General features: G+C 42.4%; 1 long non-coding RNA gene across 2 annotated transcripts in view; it reads left to right on the top strand.

The window, feature by feature from the left end:
- The first annotated feature begins 2393 nt into the window (after positions 1 to 2393).
- LOC120401999 overlaps positions 2394 to 18949 on the top strand; it is an 89859-nt gene continuing 73303 nt past the window's right edge. The window contains exons 1-3 of one of the 2 annotated variants that reach the window (XR_005596900.1): positions 2394 to 2578; positions 10207 to 10342; positions 12244 to 12367. This is a non-coding gene — a long non-coding RNA (uncharacterized LOC120401999). Of the gene's footprint in view, positions 2579 to 10206; positions 10343 to 12243; positions 12588 to 18949 lie in introns of those variants that run through there. The other variant, XR_005596899.1, reaches the window with a different exon arrangement.

Raw genomic sequence — 18949 nt, 5'->3', positions numbered from 1 at the left:
TCTTTGTTAAATTTTATAAGCACACTCTCCACTCCATTATCCAAGTCATTATTGAAAATTTTGAAATACTTTCTCCACTCTGTGCAACAAAAAGTTGTCCCCAGTATAGTTCAAGGACTTATTGGAAATTGTGTTTTGCCTTCACCTATCAAAATCCTGTAAATGCGGTGATTAACTAGGTAGTTTCACTGGTCTTGACCTTGACTCTGATATATGAAGGCAAAACCATTGCATTAAACGGGTTAAAAATATAACATTCCATACTTTTCCATAACAGTTTTCACACAGCTCTGCCATGTATCATGATCTGCGATGAAAGGATTGCAATCTTCTGAAGGTGAAAATGAATGTGCAAAGTTTTAGTCAAAGATGATATTATTTATCAGTTATAAGAAAAAGCAGCAAGCATAAAACATTGTATTCAACAAGGCAATGAGAGAGCATTCAACTGTGGATATTCATTAATACCCAAATTTATACATAATGCTCACTTCAGGCTGTCCCTCTGCTTACTGGAGGATTTTTATACTTTCCATCTATTTTCAAATCTCATCTGAAAACTTCTCTATTCTCCCTTGCCACTACTTCATAATGTATGTGCCTCTGCTTTTATTTCTTCCTGATTTCATGTTTGTTACTGTAAATTGTAATACTGTAAAAGCACTTTGAAATACAGTTTATATGAAAGACCCAATGCAAAATAATGATGTATTGTATACATAGGTGATATTCCTAAAAAATAAATATATACATATTTAATAGAAGTAAACAGCATTACAATCACATTTGGTTTATACATTTAAGGCATGATTTCACATTTATGTTGAACAGCATTTACATATATGACTAGTTCCACTGGAGGTTTACTGGGTTAAAGGACTGCAGAATTTGGCCCAAGTTTAGCTTATTTCCATCCAGAGTACTGCAAGAATGTATATTATCTTCCATTGCCTTAATTCCAGAGGGAGTAGAACCAAATTACATATCACATCAGTAGCAGTAGTATAGATCCTTAGGGGTAAAATTCTCCTCAGCTGTGTATGCTAGTACTCAGCTTTGATATACCACTCCTCAGGCCTTGGTGTGGCTTAAATGATGCAAGGGAAAGAAAATGCTCTCTTTCTGGAACTATGTACTGCTAGATGGCATGAATAGCATTTGGCTCCATTGAATGCAGCCAAATTCTAGCTTTCTTATTATTGTATCCAGATTACCATGTAAACTAAATCTTGGTGAACATCACCTCTATAATGGCGTGGCAAGAAATTTTGCCTCAGTTGCCTGAAATGTCTTATAACACTTTAAATTGAAAGTCTGCAGAAAAACCTCGGGAAGGGGTTTAAATCCGTGAAAATTGTAACTTGCTTAATTAGACATAAAAGGAGTGGTGATAGTGTCAGGACCCTTTGGTATGCTCAGAGTAGTGATTAGTTTTAAAAATAAGGACTTAATTAAAGATAAAATAATAATAATTTAAATGGAAAAGTTCAGTAATGGCAGCCACAGAGAGAAGTAATTCCACAGTCACACAGTGCACAGTCAACCTGTAGAACTCCGTGCCTGAGGAGGTTGCGAATGCTCGGACCATGATAGGGTTTAAAAGAGAATTAGATACATTCATGGAGGTTAAGTCCATTAATAACTATTAGCCAGGATGGGTAAGGAATGGTGTTCCTAGCCTCTGTTTGTCAGAGGGTGGAGATGGATGGCAGGAGAGAGATCACTTGATCATTACCTGTTAGGTTCACTTCCTCTGGAACACCTGGCATGGCCACTGCCCGTAGACAGGATATTGGTCTGACCCAGTATGGCTAGTTTTATGTTCTTATATTCACTTCCTGTGGGGAATGACTAAGCAAAACTCCATAGAAATACATTGGAGCCCATAGAAATACATTGGGCTTCCAGATGGGATGTAGCTACAGGTCATCCATAGGTCAGCTAAGAAAACCCCCATAGGAATGCATTGAAGCTCATCGGAATGTATGGGGATGATGCAATTGGGAGGTAGGATTGCACCAGGTATGACTCAGCAAAGTCCCATAGAGATACATTATAGCCCCACAGAAGTCTATTGAGTGGGAGGTGCCAGATGAAAGTTGGAAGCAGATTGGCTGAGCTTGGGAGAGCAAATTGTATATAAGGGTGACAGCCAGTAGGCTAAACACTGTAGTGGGATCAAGAACCTGGAAGAAAGAAGAGGCTACAAGACACCTGCAAGGAAGAAAACACCAGCGCAGAAGAAGCCACCTGAGAAGCATCAGCGGAACCCTACGAAGCCAAGAGCTGCCTGAAAAGGATCTGTTGCAGCAGCACTAGCAGCAGCCCACCCAGAGTTCTGAGGTTGTCCCAGGCAACAGCTCTTCTGCTACCCAGCAAGCAGGAGGCCACCGCAGCAGCTACCAGGTGGGATTCTGTCTCTCTCACCTAAGAAGCCGTTTTATCTTAGCAGTAGCAAGCAGTCACTCTGTGTCAGCAGCCGCAGGCTCAGCAAGATCGCCCTTCCATTGCACCCCAACACCAGACAGAGCAGAAGGACATTTGAGATGGTCTCAGAAGGAATTTTAAGAAGCATTTTGTAAGTGAATTTCCTTTTGCTTAATATCCTAGAGCACATGGGTTTCAAGTGTAAATAAAGTTGGATGTCTGTCATCTGAGTGAGATCTCCCCCTACCCATTTCGTAACCGCCCAGCCAGTGCTTACTGGATATTTAGCTTTTAGTATTGAATGTTTAATTGATATATTGTTATATGTTTAATTGCTATATTGGTATAAGGCATAGAGTATTAAGTAAATGATTATATTGTTATTGCATTGCTTTATTTGCCGCGCCACTTCACTTTTGTAAACCTTTATTGTATTTGTTCCTACTTATATCTATCTCTATTCTTTCACTGTAACTACTCATTTCTAAATAAATATTTTTGTTTTCAAAGATTTACTGCTTACTTGTCTATTCTTCATCGGAGGGCCGTATCCCTGTCCTTTCAAGAGAAAGCTGGCAAACTGCGGCTTTTCCTGGCAACTCCTTTACGGTGGGCCACAACCCTGGTTATCAGTTTAAATAGTTATAAAGGATTATTGAATCAAATCTTCTGGTAAGAATAGAGGGAGATGCACTTCCCTGTAGAATAATTTGGAGCAGAGCCTAAGAGGGACAGTTTTGTTCTTTCTGAAGTAATTACTTAGTATGGATGTGTGTTATATAAATAAAATCGGTGCACACTATAAGTAACGACAACATTTGGGAATTTGAATCTATGTAGTTAGCTTAAAACCATAAAAAACCCCAAATCATACCCCTTATAAGCACTCTGACCAGTGCCTTCATAGTGGTAAGGCAGCAGGGGTGGACAAGATTCATCCAGAAATGTTGACATCACTGGACAATGTTGGGGTGTCATGGTTAATGCTCCTCTTCAATGTTGCGTGGAAGGTGGGTGCAGTACCTCTATACTGGCAAACCAGGTGGTGATCCCAACCTTTAAGAAAGGAGACTAGAGGATGTGTTCCAGCTACAGGGGTATCACACTCCTCAGCAAAGCCTATTCCAGGGTGCTGGCAAGGAGGTTACGTCCATTAGTTGAACCTCGGATTCAGGAGAAACAATGTGGATTCCGTCCCGGCTGTGGAACAATGGACCAGCTCTTTGATCTCTCTCAAATACTTGAGGGGTTGTGGGAGTTTACTAATCCGGTCTTCCTTTGTTTTGTAGACCTGGAGAAGGCAAATGACTGCATTCTCTGAGATGTCATGTGGGAAGTGCTGCAGAAGGATGGGGTGCCGGTGCCACTTTTGCGTGCTATCCAGTCCCTCTATTCTCACAGTGCGAGTTGTGTTTGTATTCTTGGCATTAAGTTGAGTTCATTCAAGATGGGTGCTGGACACTGACAAGGGTGTGTCTTGTCCCCACTCCTGTTCATGATTTTCATGGACAGGATATCAAGGTGCAGCCGAGCTTTGGAGTATATCTGGTTTGGGGACTTGGAGGTGGCATCTCTGCAGTTTGCAGATCATGTTTTCCTTCTTGATTCTTCAGACTGCGATCTCTGATGCACACTCAAATGTTTTGCTGCCGAATGTGAAGCGGCTGGGATGAGAATCAGCAACTCCAAATCAGAGGTCATGGTCCTTTCCCAGAAGAAAGTGGACAGTTCTCTGCAGGTGAAAGGGGAGCAGCTGACTTAATAGAAGAACATAAATATCTAGGGGTCTTATTCAGAAATGATGGCAAGCAGGAGCATGAGATCAACTGGTGGATTGGTGCGGCGGTAGCAGTGATACAGGCACTGTACTGGTCTGTGGTGGTGAAGCAGGACATGAGTTCTTGGACAAAGCTCTCAGTTTACAGGTCGATCTATGTCCCCATCCTCAACTATGGTCATGAACGTTGGGTAATGACCAAAAGAACAAAATCATGAGTACAAGTGGCTTTACTCACTGAGACAGGGTGAGGGGCTACACTATTCAGAAGAGCCTCAGACTAGAGCCGTCACTCTTCTGGATCAAGAGGAGTCAGCTGAGATGATTCAGGCACCTGATAAGGATGCCCCTAGGAGGCTACCAGGCACTTCCCACTGGGAGGAGGTCTCAAGGCCAGCTCAGGACATGCTGGAGGGGTATTATATCTCCTGTCTGGCCTGTGAACACTGGGGAATCCCCCAAGAGGAGCTGGAACCTGTTGCGGAGGAAAGGGAAATCTGGTCCTTCCTACTCCCCATGCTGCCACTGCGACCCTAACCAGGAAAAGTGGCATAAAGAAAAAAGAACATGACCATACAGTTACCAAATACAGCTGTTTCAGCACAATCTTGATAAAACCTGAACCAGATGAAGTATACTTAGGTGTGTCTGTAAAACCCAGATTTCCCTGCCAAATAGAAGGAGATTTGAACTAAGATCCTCTACCTGACCTGTATGGAAAAAACATGGGAAAGCGACCTAATAATCTCTTTGACACACTAACAAGGAACAGAATCCAGATCCCCTTCCTCCCAGTCCTCTCCTTCCAATACACAAACCTATAGGAAATAAAGCCAAATAAGCCATTTGTACAAATTTCTGCAAACTGAAACAATGGAGTTTCACACAGCTCAGATAGAACACTTAAAATGTTGCCTTCTTCTCCCAACCTCCACTGCCTGCTCCCAACTCTCTTTCGAGAATTAAATCATAGTTTAAAAAAAACTCTTCTTGTTTATAGTGGCTCTGTAATAATTGCCTCATTAAGGCAGCAATCATCTTTCCTCAGAGGATTTAATCCCAATAAGCAAGAGTAGAGAGAGTTCAGTGGTGAAATGTGTGTGATTGTAGCAAGACTAGCAGAGTAAGGAGGTCACAGGAGTTACTGCAGAGCTGAAAATTTTAGCTGTCAATTAGTTCTCAGATTTTTTTTTCCAAATACATGAACACTGCAAAAATTAATTAGAAACTACAATTTCCAGAGCTACAGCAGGTTTAATCATTCAGTCCTAAGTGCAAAAAGATACCAACAGTCTACTTGAGGTGGGTTGGATACAGTCAGGCTCTGCCTACATTCTCAGGGAATTGGATGTTTCTGCTAAAGGGATAAACCTTGATGTTTACTTGGCTTACCTGAAGTATCATCTCTTTCCCACAGCTGCAGTCATGAGAGGCATACAAACTGGATCCCTGTTTTTATACAGGGGGCAGAGGTGGTTCTGGCAGGGCACTCTTTGGGGGCTCCAGGACTTTGGAACTGGCTTTCCCCTCAGTCCGAAACAGCCTGTTTATGGTGACCTTGCAAGCACACTATGAGAGAATTGTTTCTGACAGGGTGTTTGAAGAGGGCTGAGGGTATGCCTCTCATAACAATAAAGGAATGGCAAGGAGTTTCTGGCCAGTTGGCCTAGTTCCTGTGGATGATTATTGTAATGATGCTGGGATTGCATTGGATTATTAATTCTATATTATGGTGCTTAGAATATTGGAGAGGTTATATCTAAATAATTAAATATTCACTTCCATTTTAAAAGGGTGAATAAGTGCAGGGCCGGCTCCAGACCCCAGCACGCCAAGCGCGCGCTTGGGGCGGCGTCCCGAGGGACGGTGGCAGGCGGATCCGGTGGACCTCCCGCAGGCATGCCTGCGGAGGGTCCTCTGGTCCCACGGCTCCGGTGGACCTCCCGCAGACGTGCCTGCAGAGGGTCCGCTGGTCCCGCGGCTTCGGTGGAGCATCCGCAGGCATGCCTGCGGGAGGTCCACCGGAGCGTCGGGACCAGCGGACTCTCCGCAGGCACATCTGCAGGAGGTCCACCGGAGCCGCGGGACCGGCGACCGCCAGAGCGCCCCCCCGTGGCGTGCCGCCGTGCTTGGGGCAGCGCAAATCCTAGAGCCGCCCCTGAATAAGTGCATGTATAATTGCAAGTCTTCTAGCATATTTCAATAAATTATAGACTTTTGACCAATTAACTCATCCAAATTATCAATAACCACTGTACACCTCATTAAACCCCAGTGGCAGTGTTAGGCATCTGCAATCCATGCAAGCTAATGATGATCAGCTACGTGTCCCTGGTGACAAACAGTTGCATGGAGCTGGAATGTGCCCTACCTGTGTGGAGAAATGGCATCCATTCAGTATGATCTTGCATGTACAGTGCATTGGAGATCACATTGTGAATAGGATGCAATTTTGTAGAGCAGAAGGGCATTCTCCGCCACACAGGTAGAGGGCCCTTGGGACTGAGCTTTGCAGGGAGGACCCACAGAACAAACGTCACCACTGCTAAAGCTTTCTAATCTATCTTCCTGCTCAAAACTGATAGTGTGCTTCAAAAGTCAGAGCAAACGGGAAAGCAAATTCCAGAGTCAGGTGCATCACACTGGAAAAGCTCTGCCACTAGTTTCCACGCTTTTAAACCAGGGGGAAGTTAGTTCAAACACCTCAGTGGAGCTCAGTTGCATGCTACCCCACAAGGAAAGAGGCAGTCAGTAAGGCAGCCTAGGCCTAGGATGTGTATGTGAATTTTTTATGTATACATTGTGGTGGTTAGACTTAGGAGTTAACATCTGATTGAGATGAATGACAGCTATTTACTCCTCACATAAAACTATTCTTTTCACATGCTGCTCTGAAGACAATCACTCAGGACCTCAGCAGTTCACAATCAAGATTTTCCTCACTACAGGAATGACTAAAAATGTAGGGCATAGTTCATCCATTATTTACCTGCCAATGAAGTCTTTTTTTAACACTGACGTTCTGCAGATCTCAATGGCACCACCAGCAAAATGTTGGAATGAAGATCCGCCATGTATCAACATAACCAGCCCTTGAAAATTCTAGGCAACAGTAGCAGCTATTTGAAGAGGAAACTTCTGGTTTTGCTAAGTAATCTAAGCATTCAGGGGAAAAGAGAAATATTCACCATGAAACACATGGGGCCTGGTTCTCCCCTGCCCTGAAGCATGTGTAAAGGGAGTGTAAAACTCTGCTATGGTGATCCAGTAGCATTTTATGCCCACTTTGCAAAGGTGTAAGTGTCTAATCAAGATCAAAGGCAGGGGAGAATAATGCCTATGCTATTTGGAAATAAAAGTATTGTATAACAAATGGGCATTTCTGAGCCTCCAGCAACTAGTGGCCTCCATTATGCTGGAAAAATAAAGACATGGTTTATGAAACTGGCAGCTTGGGAGCCCTGCATACGATACTCTAAGATACTTGCAACCTCCTTTAATGCTCGTTTAATAGCTACATGCACCTTGGCATCCTCTTCTACCCACAAGTGTGAAAGAGGACGGGCTCCCCCAGACAATTCTACCTACCAAATTAGCACCTGAGAGTCTGAAGTGTTCACATGACAGAGATTGGTATGATGACATCAGAATCTCAGTTTTCATTTTTAAAAAGTTTATGGCCCTCAGTTGCAAAAAAAACCAACAACCCTATGCAAGCTTGAATATATGACCCAAGTGTAAATGATGCAGAGATGTCTGTATGAGTTTGCAGACAGCCGCCTGCGAAGGTGGAAACAGTAACCATTAGAGCCATGGAGGAAGCCACCTTGTCCCACATACCCCGCCTATGCAGACCAAAGATCCCCACTACTGTCTACTTTTTCTTGAGGCCAGGGTTCTTGTGTATGGGGAACCCCATGTTGAGATGTGACTATGGACCCAAATGTCTTCATCAGCTCCTTAATTAGAGGTGTCCTGGCTAGCGTCTTGCAGCACAGACCAAGAAGCAGCAGGGCTGTTGAAGGGTCATAGGAAAACAGTAGAAGCAGAGTGAGACTATGACATCCAAATACTACACTACTAGTAGTTATAAAAACTCCAGCAGATAATGTGTGGGTACAGGCACTACATAGGGAAACAGCTTTCCTAAGAGCCATGGTCCTGTACACTGAGTACCAAGGGTGAACAAATCTTGCCTGGGCAGGAGAATGAGAAAAAGATTGAGAGTATAGACATCTGTCACTGCCAGTCCTCTTTGAAGGAAAAATCTGCACGGGTCCACATTTTAGAGACAGAAGGCCAATAATATCCAATTGTAAATCATTGTGTTCATTATGATTTATCCTGCCAGGTTGTTTCAGCCACACTGTCTTAAATTGAATGTAGATGTAGATTATGAACCAAACAGAAGATCAGTGTTATGCATGCCCCTTTTTACAGTGATTACTTCGCTTATATAATAAAGGGTTAATTTATCCCTAGTATCTAGGCCCCTGATTTTAGCACCATATTGGTTCTCTTTCCCTAGTGACTGAAGTGCCTAAGATGATGTTGATATCATATGGCCTGGCTGTTACGGTCTTTTATGATTGAATGGAATATTCCCAAACCCTCCAATAAGCAGTAATGCAGTGCATGTGACCAATGACCTGAGCTGGAACTGAACTGTTACTTGCCTCCTTATAGTCCTCGAGACTCAGTGGGGCTTCAATGAAACATAAGCATTGTTACTTGAAAGTCCTAACAGATGCTTTGTGATTCATGCATAAGCGTCTGTATGACCAATTTCTTGACTCAGTTTCAGGAAGCCAAATGATGGCTGTGACGTAGCATACATTGGCACTACCAGTAAGAGTAGCAGAGTTTCTTGTATGAGTTCTTCTAGATGTTTGTTGTACAGTGTAATTTGTGGCTTAACTTTGACAACTCTAAATACAAGCAACTCATATTTTGTTAAATGTGATCTTAAAAGCTTTTCTCTGCCAATGTCTGAGTGCAAATTTGAGTCTTTCTGGCAACAGTTGTTGGCATCTGTAACATATAAAGCAGAGCAAGTAGTGGTGTCCTTTGCAATACTTTAGGTTTTAATGTTGTCATCATGTGTAGCAGAGGAAAAACAGAGCCCTGAATTTAGTTCTTAAGCAGTGAGTAAGGAAGAAATTGATTGGCACATATTTTAAAATGTATTTATAGAGGTCACTATTAGAAACTCAACTTCAGATACCACATTTCCAATGCTAACTACTGAGGAAGACTACTGTGTCTTACGGAATGTCCCTGGGGATCACTATATGCAGATATACAGTAAAGATGTGCACATAGCAGAGTAGAAGAGTGACTGCCTTTTGTAAGGGCTAGAGAATATGGCATGCTGGAGTGGGTGTGAAGAGGCTGCACAGGAATCTCAGAGACCTCAAGAGGAATTCTTATCAACTCAGCAAGAATTCCTGATGGGAATGCCCAGGCATGCACACTGGCCCTTTAAGAGAGTGCAGCATAATCTCCCTCACTCCTGTAGTCGACACCTTCTTTCAAACAAATATTAGTGGTGCTAGGAGGAAGCAGGGACTAAAATATTCTGGCCAGTCCCTGTGCAGGGGTGCAAGAGTTGGGGGAAGATTTTCCTGTTATCATCCCCTTGGTTCAGTCATATTGGTGTTGACTGGAACTGAATGCTTGAGGGGGATTTATCTTTGAAGCACTCTGTTTCACCTTTAAATATGGCAGTATGACCAATGCACTAGAAAATATGGTGGCGAACAGCACAATGGGGCCTCTGAAAAGAAAACATCTGGATGTCACAAAAACACAAACACCACTCCCTGCAAAATGGTTAAATTATACGTTTGTGGCTAAAAGGCTTGTGATGTACATGAAATACCCAGGAGTGGATACATTACCTGTGGGGTCCAAGGTGGTAGATTTCGCATTGTAAAATAATCCTTCCTTCCTCTTTAAATGGGATTTTTAAAGTACAATAAAGAAATATTGTTTACTTACAGTGGAAGGCTCATCTAATGGCCTCTGTATTGTAATGGAGATGGCAATACCCCGGGAGAAGGAGAGTCCTTTGGTTTGTCAGCGTTAATGAAGTGCACTCAGTACACAGTTTCAGTGAAGACAGATACCAATAATAAGGTAAGTAGAACTGATGAGTTTAGGACCTATTTGCATAAACCGGTACTTACGTCTTGGAAACGCTCACATTATAGATATAAAACCACACCATTTCACCCTCACAGATTTATTACATTTAGGCAGAGTTATTTATCTACATAAATAAAATGTTGTGTGCTGGGTACTTAATGGTGCTTCAGGGATTTCCCAATTTATCAACTCCTGTCTGTAACAATGCAACAAGCAACTCTGTGGACACAGTATTATTTATTGCAGAGTTTAGCTGTACATTGTTGTTTTTCTCTCGCTTGTTCTGGATAGGGAAGCATACCAGTTTGACTCACAAACTGGTGCTCTTCCCCAGTCACCCTATGCCAGGATTCATCTGCAATATCATTTTGCTCCTCTGCATTGATGCTCACAGTGACATCCAGTGGTGTAGCACATTTCTGCTACAGGATTCACTGAAATATACAGTGCACTGTATCATAGAGACAATTCAGGCTTGGAAGTAATTTAATTCATTCCTCCTACATGCCCCAATGCAGCAAAGCATTTAACCATGTGCTTAATTTTAAACATGTGAGTACTTCCACGGGACACGTGTTTAAATAATTTGCTGGTTGGAGTCAGAGTCCTCAGCCCACCTGCAGGACAAAGCCTTATGGGATAGATAAGCTCTCAGCCAGGGAACGCATTTCTCTCTCCAGTGGCTGTGGTTTGCATGATTATTTGTTGGCTGAATATAATATGATGCACTATTTTATCACAATCAGCAGCTTCAAGACCTGTGTGCAATTTGCCTACTCACCCTCTGGCTTTGAGATCCTTACTTGGCTTCTTCTCCTTCCCCCCCTCTCCCCTCGCCCCCACGCTGAACACAGCCTGGAGCAGGTGCATTTATGGAAGACAAAGAAAGACATGGCTGCGTTTGTGGGATGGGGTTGAGATGTACAATAAAGTGGATGGGTTCACGTTCCTTTCTGTCTACATGCTAAGGAGAGCTGCAGCCTGTGGACATGAGGAGTGGTATGTACCCCAGCTCCGTCAACACTACTGAAGACCCTCTGTGGGGGCACACAATGTCCAGGCTCTATGGAGCTGGGAGGATGCAGAGCAATGGAAGCAGTTATGCCTCTCTAGATTTTCCTCTTCCCAAGCCCACGGGGAAACAGCGCCAATTAATGCAAGCTGAGGCTGTATTTACCTACTCTGTTTCTGCCTGCTCACGCCACAATCCCATTGTACAAGGAGGAAGCAGTCAAGAGAAAGCTTGGAAACATGGTTCTTGTCCAGGGACCAGTCGGAAGCAATGATGGCTGGGAGTGGGGGGTCACAGAATGCCCTTTGCTTCCTGCACATCCCTTGAGATCCATTGAGAAAACAAAATCCCTGGTTCTTCTATGGGAGACAAGGTAATTACATCCATCTGATGAATGTGTTTGTAGGACAATATTTGAGTTGAAACTCAGCATTGCCTTTCCTTTACCCAGGGCAGAATGGGGCCCATATAATTTTTTGTCATGCAGCTGTAAGATTCAGAAGGGTCAGGTCCTAAGCAGATATAAATCAGACATAGCTCAACTGACTTCAAAGGAGGTATTTCACTTTTTACTGCTAAGGATCTTGCCCATAAAAATCTAGAGTATTTATTTTTTTTAAAAAGTATCCCCTTTTGTACAATTACATCTGACAAATGTTTTCCATAATTCAGAGATTTAAAAATGTCATATTAAAATCTATCTGCGCCCTAAGAGTCTTCCAGATCATGTTATCTCTTTGGGTTGTTAATCAAAAGAAATAGATTTTATTAGAAGCAGGTAAATTAGTTTAGATAAAATGAGACAGGACTTAACATTCAACCAAAATTCAAACAAGTCCTCTGGAATTCAATAAATTGCTTCCTCCTCATTATCTTTCAGTTCCATGTGCCTCAAGAATTGCAAGTTTCTGGATAAAGTCAGAAGCTGACGTACCAAAACGCTGCAAGTCCCATCACACAGCTCCTCAACTTGAGATTCCAGCCCAATTTTGCAAACCCAAGAGGTCAGGATAACTTTCAATAAGGTTTGAACAACAATCCTAATTTTTATATTGGTCTGACCTAAACCCAACCTCCAAACCTGTGAACATTTGTTCTCACTTAGACTGTCTGCTCTGTAGCACCACAGAAAGGCATTGCTTTCTTTTATTTTATCTTGTGCACCATTTGCAAAACGGACAGCTGAGTTCTGATTCCATACTCTCTGTTGCTGGTGACAATGTATGAAGCAGAAAGAGCAGAGCTTTGATTTTCAAATGCTAGGCTTTAGCTTGTTTGCAGTGCTGACACTTCAGAGAATCTTGTTTGGATTTGTAAACTGGGCAAATTAGATATGGAAGGTCAGTAAAGAAATCATAAACACAAAGCATCCTAATGTCATTTTTTTTTTTTACAGTGGACTTTTCAAACTTGGACCACACTTTTATGTTCACAGCTCGCTAATCAAGACTTAAAACATACCGTGCTTTTGATCAGTATTTTCTATTAAAAGGACAAGAACATTCTAAACAGCTAGAAATAGAAGATTAATCTTGTGAACTCTTATGCAAGCAATCCCTACTCACACAAGTAATCCCACTGACATCAACAGAGATGCTTATGTGATCGAGATTACTTGTCCAAGTAATGGTTTGTAGGATAAGATCTGTAGTAGATTCTTCTATTCCTGTATTCCTTTCAAAAACAAGATTTCTCCTGATATTGTTGAGCTAAACGTCATGATGATGTTTATTTCATCTCATTGTTTCCTCCCATTTAAAAGAAAAATGAATGCTGATATAATGCAGAGAGGTATATAATGAACTGACATATACAATTGGACTTTTTAATCTTGGCCTTTGAACATTTGTCTTTTAAATTGAAAAGGTGCTATTTTTATCTCCTTTAGCTCTTTCATAACAACATTGGAATTACAAAAGAAAAACTGGCATTTTACTACACAAAAGGGGCTCAGTTCTCTGCTCCATCTGTGCAGCTGTGGTGGCTCAAAGGGCGTAGAAAGCAGATGCATGTCCCTGGCCAGGCAGTCCCCTGGCATGGAAGAGTCACCAATGGGTGTTGAACAGGGGTCACTGGCTCCTACACCATTTTCCTCTGCAGCATCCATGGCAAGGGGCAGTCAGTTTGTGGGGCGGGGGTGCAGCTGAACTACACGTATCCCTGACTAGCAGATGGCCCCTTTCAGATTATAATCATGCAGCACTGGTTAGAGCAGTCCCTGGGTTGCTCTAATTTATATCAGAGGCCAGTGAAGTTCTAGTCCCAAGTTCAAGGAACCACATTGTGTTTCTTTTTTCCTTCTCTCCATTCCACCTCCACCACTCAGCAGCTCTTAGCCTGGTACCTGCCCCATGGTTTTTAGGACCTGGTGCAAAAGCTCATCTCTTCAAACAAGCCTCTCCCAAAAACAAGAAGAAAAAAAAAAGGTCACCATTCTCCTTCCTCTCCCCCCACACATCAATTTTGACAGTCCTTTGCTTAAGTCATTCTTCTTTATCATCTATAAAACATTTGTTTTGCCTCTAATGCCCTCACTCACATGAATGATGGAGATATAACTATTTATAATCTCAGAGAAATTAGGAGTTATACAGGAGCGTCACATTCTGCTTTGAAATTCCCATGAAAAGCTGCATTTTGGAAGGTGAGTTCAGTTGTGCAACTTCCTGTTCATTAAATGTATTCCCTGTAATTTCATTCTCTTCCAATAAATAGAGTTTAAGTAACTTTTGTCTTCGTTTTCATGTATTGTATTAGTTCTGCCAATCGATTAATATTTCAAAAACCCTTTTAGAGGAAAAAATGTTGGGCTTTACAATGTCACAAGTTTGTTACATAGTGCCATCTACTGGGGAAAAGGAAAAAATAATGTTCTCTTTTTTGATTCACATACCTTATGTTGGAAAAATGAGCCCCCAGCCTTCACATTTTTACCACTAGTGCCACCATTTGGGACTTCTTGCATGTATTATGTTATTCTTGTGCCTAAGTGTGTGTAGGATCTGGGTTGTAAGCGGTAAGACTAATCACTCATAAGTGTGAAAATCATGTGTGTGTTTGGTAAGGAAAAGTTGGAGGTAAATTTATGACTTTAGTGAAAATAAATAAATGACAGATAATATGCAGAGTTTACATTGTACACTAATCTTCACTTTGAGTGATGAATGAGTTCCCTCAGATTGTGGTTACTGTCTAATATTTTTAGGCAATTGATATAGAAATATGTAAAACTAGAGTGTCACAATGTGAAGGAGATGGGCTGACGGATGAGATTAACTGTTTGATGGGATTACTACTGGTGTACAGAACTTTTCATTCCAATGTTCCTTAATCAGCACAGTTTGGTGTTAGTGCTAAACGTTAATACACATGTATCCCCATACTAACAAAACCAATTACATCTGCCTTCCTCAGCAGAATACAAATACACTGAGTGCATGATTTTTAAAAGGTATTTAGGTACCTAAAGATGCAGGTAGCTGCCCAGTAGGATTTCCAAAAGTGACTACACACCTAACTCCTGCAATCAATGGGCACCTATCAGCATTTTTACGCACTTAAACACCTTAAGAAATCTGGAGTATCATCAGCAAAAGTGAACCCTCTCCTGTACACAGTGGTGGAAAGTCTGCACTGGTTTGTGGCTGATAGATTCCCTCTTGTTTTTGGTGTCATTGTAGCCATGTCGGTCCCAGGATCTGGGAGAGACAAGGTAGGGGAGGTAATATCTTTTATTGGACAAACTTCTGATGATGGAAGTTACAAGCTCTCTTCTACCTTCCACCAACAGAAATTGGTTCAATAAAAGATATTACCTCACCTACCTGACATATTTGAAGTTCCCTCTGGAAAATTAGTGTAATTATTTCATTATGTGACTGTTAATTTAAAGATGCCTACAGTGACATGATCTGATATGATTGCATGGACTATAAAATGGCATACTAGCTAAATATGCATTGAAATATTAACGACTGGATTGTTGTGGAAGAACTGTGGCAGTAATATCCCACATCAACCTTTCAATCTATTGAAAATATGACCAAATATTTTCTTTTACGGGGAAGGATGGGGCTAGTTTTCAGACTGGGATGCAAACTCTATGGAGAAATCAAATGATATAAGTAGAGCATGATGAAAAACAATTATAAAAAGTGAAGGCATGGGGGACAGAGAAGTGGAGCAGAAAGAAAAAGAAAAGTGACAGATACATCGCATGGGCCCAGAGGTTGATGGCTTTGCTGCAGGGCCGCCCGGGGGGGGGGGGCAAGTGGGGCAATTTTCCCCAGGCCCCGGGTCCCACAGGGGCCCCCACAAGACTTTTTCGGGTACCCTGGAGCGGGGTCCTTCACTCGCTCTAGGGGCCCCAGAAAATTCTCGTGGGGCCCAGGCCCCCGGAGCTTCTTCTGCTTCGGGGGCAATTCAGTGACGGGGGGTCCTTCCGCCCGGGTACCCGCCGCTGAAGAGCCGGGTCTTTGGCGGCAATTCCCAGGCCCCCTGAATCCTCTGGGCGGCCCTGCTTTGCTGTGTGTGGTAAAGATGACAAAAGGTTCAGATTATGTTGAAATGCAACACATAGAGCACAGACAGATAACAATCAAACCTACAGCAGCTAAGACATACAGGGTGCATTGCAAAGCAACAGTCGCAGATTTTACCCAACTATGAGAACTGAAATACTTAACTTTCCCATATCCATTCTTTATAACGTTTCCTTTCATTGGGCCAGATTGCAGCACAGTCTGCCCACTGGTATAGAGATGGAAGGGGACATACACTGCCCCCTACTCCACTCCACTGGCTACCCATGGCATGGATCTCTGTGAAAGTAGGAGAGCAGCCTCTACAGGGCTGCTACATGTCCTCCCACTTCCCTGTACATGTGGGTGGGGAGTAGCAAGAAAAGGGAGGAATTTTGGCTCTCCCCTACCCTGCAATGTGCTGGACAGTACAGTTGTGCCAGGGATGTATGTTGTGCCAAGTACAGGCCTACTGCAGGTAACGCTGCTGAACAGAAGGAATCTGAGATGCAGAGTACGACTCTTATTCACCACCTGTTCTCTAACCTGCTGCTGGGGCTGCATAACTGTGCACTGCCGCTTGTTCAGCCACATTTTAATCCTTCCTTTTTTCATAAAAAAATAAAATTATGTTAAGTGTGGTAGTCCAACTACCTGTGAGGCAGTAGCTATTCCAATGGGAAAAACTCTTCTGTGGACAGAACTACAGTATAACTATGTTGCTTAGGGGAGTGGATTTTCCACACCCCTAATCAACATAAGTTTGTAAGGTAGAGCAGAGCTGAGTAGCCTAAACAGTTAACAGTTCCTTTCAATTCAACTTTCAAATCATAGAATCATAGAAGATTAGGGTTGGAAGGGACCTCAGGAGGTCATCTAGTCCAACCCACTGCTCAAAGCAGGACCAACCCCAACTAAATCATCCCAGGGCTTTGTCAAGCTGGGTCTTAAAAATCTCTAAGGAAGGAGATTCCCCCAACTCCCTAGGTAACCCATTTCAGTGCTTCACCACCCTCCTAGTGAAATAATTTTTCCTTATATCCAACCTAGACCGCCCCTACTAAATAGGTGCTTTTGAAAAATGTACCCTTAATCCCTTTGTGTCTCCACTTTCTCATCAGTACAGTGGAGATAAAACCTCTTGCTTGCCTTTTTGGAAGAGCTTTTTGAGGGCTATCCATGAAGAGTGCCAATTTTTTATTATTAAAAGTCATCACATCCCTACCCCCATGCTCTTTCAGCCTTGGGCCTCCTCTGCGGAGGCTGCCCAAACTATTTCTAATGTATTCATACTCTGAATGCATTGTGAGAAGGAAGTACATAACTCACTCAAACCTTTTCTTCTTACAAGTCATGGCTCCTCCTAATCCATCATTGTAATCCAGTGAGGCTATTGTGGTATTTCACTGCAACCCATTATGAACATACCTTACATTTTTTGAATGCCTTTCATCCAGAAGGGCTGGGACCCCAGGGTGCTATATAGACTCTGCGGTATGGTGTGATAATACCAGTATATGGATCACGGCACTCACATTGAAATATAGCCCCCTCTGGGTTGGAATGCAGCACACATTTACCACTGCCAGGAACACAATACGATAAATTAAGATGGAAAGTGAAGGATAGTTTATCCTCTTGTAACCACAGGTGATGGTAGGTAGGCCAGCATGTACTTTCTTGTAATTTATTCAGAAAACAGGGCTAACACAGCTACTCTGGATAGAAATATTACTTTAATTTTAATAGCCACCAAGAAAGTTTCAGTGCTTAATCTCATTAGGGACAGATGAAGTTTATGGCTCCCTATTCCAAGGCTGGTTCTGTGCCAGCTGTAGCCCCAGCACAATTTAAAGCAGCATGGGGACTGCTCTGCACGTGCCAGGTGGTAACAGTGCTCACAAAACAGTACACACCCACTGAGGATAGCCAGGGTCTTGCACATTCTGGGCCCGCACCCTTACTGGGAACTGTTCAGGGAGGGAGTGTGCTGGCACAGTACATAGGCGTTTTGGTACTGGGCCCTGTGTGAGGAGAGGCAGTCACTCTTCACTCCTTTGCAACATCAGAGGCTCCTTACTTCCTTCTGTCTGCCCCATCTGTCTATATCCACCTGCTGTCTCAGTCCTATACTTAGAGTGTAAGCTCTTTCGGGCAGGGACTGTATTTCTGTGCTGGTACTGTAAGAAATTATTTGTGAAATACTTTATATGAAAAATTGTGAGATTTGAATAGTATTTGATCATCTTTAGAAATAATTTGATCTGGCAGAAAAAGAGGTCAAAATTGTGGAAACAGCAATTTTCTGTTTCTTCGCTTACATGTTAACAGTCATCACATATGTAAAGGTTGTTATAAAGAAGACACTGTTCAATTGTTCTCCATATCCATTGAGGGCAGAAGTAGAAGTAACCATCTTAATTTGCAGCAAAGGAGATTTAAATTGGATATTAGCAAAACTTTCTTACTCTACGTATAGTTAAGTACTGGACAAGTTACCAAGGCAGGTTGTGGAATCTCCATCACAGGAGGTTTTGAGAGGAGGTTAGACAAAGGTCTTTCAGGGATGGTCTTGCTGTGCCTAATCCTGCCTCAGGGCAAAGGATCTCTTGAGGTTCCTGCTAGCCCTTCATTTTTATGTGGTACTGCCCTATTGTAATTGATTCCTTTATTTGGTAGCTGGGAACCTGACTGTCTGCCGTTGGTATTATGAACTCTTGTAGTGTCCATTTAATATAATGGAAAAATTAGTAGGAGTAGGCAATTGGCTAGTTACTTCCCTGTCCATGCTATTAATTTTCCTTCTTGCATGTCTATATACTTCCAGGTTTGGGCCTGGATCAGAGCAGAAATGGTGAAAAAAAATTAGGCTCAAAATTGTTTACACTCTATTTCTTACCCAACTAGAAAGCAGGAACTACTATAAATCTCATAAGAATTGCCATTCTAGATCATACCCAAGTACCTATTGTTTCTAAAATCTTGGATGTCAATACCAGTTTTAAAGACACAGACAATGAATAAAATAAAACACTAACCAATCCCGAACCAATAATGAACTAGCTA

The sequence above is a fragment of the Mauremys reevesii genome, linkage group 3, assembly GCF_016161935.1.
Source record: "Mauremys reevesii isolate NIE-2019 linkage group 3, ASM1616193v1, whole genome shotgun sequence".
Classification (NCBI taxonomy): domain Eukaryota; kingdom Metazoa; phylum Chordata; order Testudines; family Geoemydidae; genus Mauremys; species Mauremys reevesii.
This window is presented reverse-complemented; position numbering and strand designations above follow the sequence as displayed.